Genomic DNA, 4,619 nt, shown 5'->3' on the forward strand with positions numbered 1-4,619 from the left:
CACCACTTGAAGATCCCGAGTCTACAATTCACAAAAAGAAGGATAAGAGCGTGAAAGAAGATCAAACACCAAAGAAGACACCTTTACAAGAATTCAAATCAGTGTTCTCAAAGAATTCGGGGAAGAAAACGGGGGAGTCAAGTTCATCTTCAAAGAACAAGAGCAAGCTTGAACACTTGGATCAAATACCCTTCCAAATCGAGTCCGAATACGATACCGAGACTGAATTTGAATTACATACAAGTGAACCGGAGAACGAGCCAAGGAATGAGATGGCGAATATTGAAGAAATGTCTATGGGAGCTTACAGAAAAAAAAATTCGAGATGACGTTGGTCCAGGCTTAGTACAACCTGTCATTCCTGCCACTGCCACATTCGAGCTGAAAGGACATATCCTTTCTGCACTAAAGGATATCCCATTCTATGGGAAAGATCATGAGGATGCGTTCAAGTACTTAGATGAAGTGAATGACATTGCTAATGACTTCAATGTCCTGAATGTTAACAGAGATATCGTCTTGCTAAGGATGCTTCCTGTTAATTTTAAAGGAGCTGCAAAGGATTGGTTAAAAGCACTTACACCTGGTACAATAACTACTTGGGCTCAAATGCATGAGCAGTTTCCAAACCAATTCTGTCCACCATCCAAGATAGCTAAACTCAAGAAATCAATAGCCAATTTTGAGCAAAACCCGGGGGAGTCACTTTACGAAGCATGGGAGTGTTATAAAGGGTTGTTAAGGAATTGTCCTTAACATGACCTTAACACTCAACAAGAAGTGTCCATATTCTATGACGGGGTCAATGTGATGACAAGAAACTCCTTGATTCTCAAGGACCACTTACAAAGAAAAATTCGGGCAAAGTCAAGGAATTAGATGAAGAATTTGCAAAACATTCTCGTGAATACCACAATCCAAGGAATGAAAGCATGAAAGGAGTTGGGATGCACAAACTGAATAGATGGCTACTGTGATGGCAATGCTTAACACTGTGGATAAGAGATTGACACAAATGGACCAATCAATTCATGCAATTCGAGTTGGTTGCGAGAGATGTAGTGGCCCACATTTGACAAAAGATTGCAACTTGGATGAATATGGAAACAAGAAAGCTCAACTTTGCTATTCGAGTGGGGACAAGTATGATGAAGACTGGAGGAAACCAAAGAAAGAGTGGCTGGCTTACGATGAATATAAGAAACAAAAGGAAGAAAAATATACACAAACTGGCAGAGGATTCTACCAAAGAGAGCAATCACTAGCTAAGAAGAATTCAGAATTAGAGACCAAGTTGATGAAATTTATGGAAGCTTCAGAAAAAAGACATAATGCTACTGACACTGCAATGGAAAAACAAAGAACTATAATGAAGAATCATCACGCAATGATGATAGATCAGCAGGCATTAATAAAAAATCAACAAGCCTCCATCAATAACCTTGAAGTACAACTTGGTCAACTTACCACTTTGGTTAATGAGAAGATGTTCCCGAAAAATCCTGAAAAGAAGACCCAATCTCATGTAATGGCCATAGATATTGAAGAAAAGGCCATTTCTGAGTTCCTAGAAGCCTTAAAAGTGGAGCCACAGCAGCCTGATCCAATGCCAAAGAAGCCAAAGCTCGAAATTGAAGAATCTGCTAGAATACCCAGTTCACGTCGTGAGCCCGCTATGCTCACGTCGTGGGCTCGGTCTGAACAGATGAAATTCGTATCTATTCCAGCTTATAAACTACCTTTTCCATTCCCGTCTAGAGCTAATCTTAGTCCACTGGAGAGATAACATCTGCAGTTTATCAAGCAATTGAAGGGTATTCCTATTAATACTCCTTTTATTAATTCACTTGCAAAAGTTCCAGAATACGCTAAGTTCCTACAAGACTTGTTAGACACTCGTCAGCAAATAAAGGAGAATTCTAAGGTGATTCTAAGTGAGCAAAGCTCAAAAAAGGTGTTGGGAGAGATACCTAAGAAGATGAGGGATCCTAGACGACTTACTCTCCCATGTGAGTTTGGGAATAATATGAAGGTTTATGCTTTAGCCGATTCTGGGGCTAGAATACATTTGATGCCTTATTCATTTTATCAAAAGTTGAATATTCAGAAGTTGAAGGCTACAAAGATGACTATTCACATGGCAAACCGTTCAGTGACACAGCCCCGAGGCATTGTGGAAGATATTCTCGTGAAAATTGGGAAATTTGTTTTTCCAATAGACTTTGTGGTTTTGGATATGAAAGAAGATCCCAATGCTCCAATTATTCTTGGTTGCCCGTTACAACACTGCTGGAGCTTTGGTTGATATACGCGAGTCCAAGCTCACCTTAAGAGTTGGGGATGAGAAGGAAATTTTTGGAATAGAAGATGGTTTCCAAAGGAGTGATGCTCAAGAAGAGGTTTTCAACATTGATGAAGACAATGAACTTGAAGAATTAGAGAAGCTCGTGGAAGAAGAAATCAAAACAATTCAACAAGTTAAAAGAACAAAACCGAGAGCATCTGTTCCATTTTTAGTTGAAGTCATTGCCTACACGAATCCAACTTCTTGGGTAAGCAAGGAAGATGATGAGATGTTGAGTGACGAAGAGGAGGTTACTTCAAAAGTAATAAGTCCAGTGGTGAAAGAAGAGAAGGATACTATGGAGCTTAAAGATGATGAAGAATTGAAGATTCAAGGGATCAAACGCAAGCTCAATGGAAACGAAGTCAAGGCTAAAAAAGAGAATTCTAAAAAGGCGTATATTCGTCGAGTGCAAGCTTACAAGAGGCGTATTAAGGAGCAAAAGATCCTGGTGGTGGACTCTTCCGACGATACGACGTAGGAGGCACGGAGTCCGGCTCAAGACTCCTAAAAAAAAGCGCTTCTCAGGAGACAACCCGAGTTTGGTTTGCATTTTTTTTTCTTTTTTCTTTTTAGTTTTTGCATTTTAGTCTTAGAAACATATATCATATCATCCAACTCACTTTATTTATAATTAAACACTGAGTGTGGGGTCCCTAAAAATGAAGTGGTAATAATTAAGAATTTAGTTAATAGACAAACTTGGATTAATACAAACAAATTATCATACAGTATTCATGATGTAAGTTCTGAATGAACCGGACAATATATCATTGATACATATCAGCCCATTTTCTATTAAACTAAATGGCCCTAGACTAATCCATTTTTGATGAGGAATGAATGGCCCAACATTAAGCCCATACAGGACTAACGACGTGAATCCTTAAGGATTCACGACGTGAACAGTAACAAACATGGGACCACAGATTAAAGAACACAGAATCTCTTTGACCAACTCATTCTTTATTCCCACGAAGTGAACAAGAAATCTGGTCCCCCTTGCTCTAATTTTGGCCGACATACACTCCAATTTTGTTTTTGCTTAGGTAATCTTTCGATCTAAGGTGATACTTCTTTATTCTCGTGTCTAATTCCTTTTTAATAGTTGAAACTTAGGGTTAGGGTTTCTATTTAGTTGAGATGTCGAAAATTTTCCCCACAAATCCAGTAACAACATTGGAATGTTAATGATTTGTGGTTGGAATTAGCATAGGAGTAAACCCCATTAACATTTTGACCTAATTTGTGTCCTGATATTAGTGATTATGGTTGTTGCGTTACGAACTCACGACGTGAATACTGGGACTTGACAACTTCAGTTATGTTAATTTCTAATTTGTTGGGTTGTTTCTTTTGGCAGTGTTTATTGTTTGTTTTTGCAGAAATGGGTCCTAGAAGGGAGGTACCTATTGGAGTGGTAGGTTTACACCTGTTTTATACTTTCCCAACTTCAATTTCTCAAGGAGTCTTGACCCGACGGAATAACAGATTGGGGTGGTTATACAACCGCGAGATTGCAGTCTCTCCCACCATAAACTGGACACGCTTAAGGGAGGTTGGAATCGTGGAGAGGATGTCCCCGTTTCTTACCAAATTATTTATTAGGGATGGTTTTTCTTTTACTTGCGCGGGTTGGCAAAATCTTTTCCAAGTTCAAGAGCAAGTTTATAGAGAATTTTGTGTGGAGTTTTTCTCCATGGTGACATTCCACGAGAATGTCCAAGATCCCCATTATCCGCAAGCACTAGTCTTTCGTCTCGGGGGAGTACTGGGAATGTAGCCTCATGGAGTTTTCGTGGAGGGTTGGGATTTATAATCCCTAAGAGGAAATGACTCCCGAGTGTGATATGTTTTTGAGGGAGGCAGCTCGAGAGTATGTTGATGGTGTTACTGGTTATGATTTTTGGCATAGTATTGCCTCCGGGATATTCAATTCCGGAGTGTCCCCCGAGAGCAGCATTCGGTCTCCTATCCACCGTCTACTCCACCAACTGATCACTTTCGCAATTAATCATAGAAGGCATGGGGACAAAGTGACAAAGCAGAATCTCTTCTTTTTATGGTGTATTTTGCAGCCGGGAGTGTGTTGCAACATTCCCTACTTTTTAGCACGCTTCTTGGCTAGCTCTGCTGCCAATTCTCACCCCAGGAGTCCTATTTATGGAGGGCAATACATTACCCGGTTGGCCCGATCGTATGAGTTACTGGTTCCCGATATCACTCGTTCCATGACCCGCATGGATGGTCATGAGTTTAGCATGGGGTATTTGGA

The 4,619-nt window shown here is 40.1% G+C and overlaps 1 non-coding gene across 1 annotated transcript; it reads right to left on the bottom strand.

Annotated features, from left to right (window-relative positions):
* Window positions 1-657: 657 nt before the first annotated feature.
* On the bottom strand, window positions 658-764 carry LOC145080708 (small nucleolar RNA R71). The gene has a single exon (XR_013695297.1). It is a non-coding gene; the product is annotated as a small nucleolar RNA R71 (small nucleolar RNA).
* Window positions 765-4,619: the final 3,855 nt, after the last annotated feature.

This window comes from Lactuca serriola, chromosome 1 (genome assembly GCF_051521515.1).
Source record: "Lactuca serriola cultivar US96UC23 chromosome 1, Lser_US96UC23_V15, whole genome shotgun sequence".
NCBI lineage: Eukaryota > Viridiplantae > Streptophyta > Magnoliopsida > Asterales > Asteraceae > Lactuca > Lactuca serriola.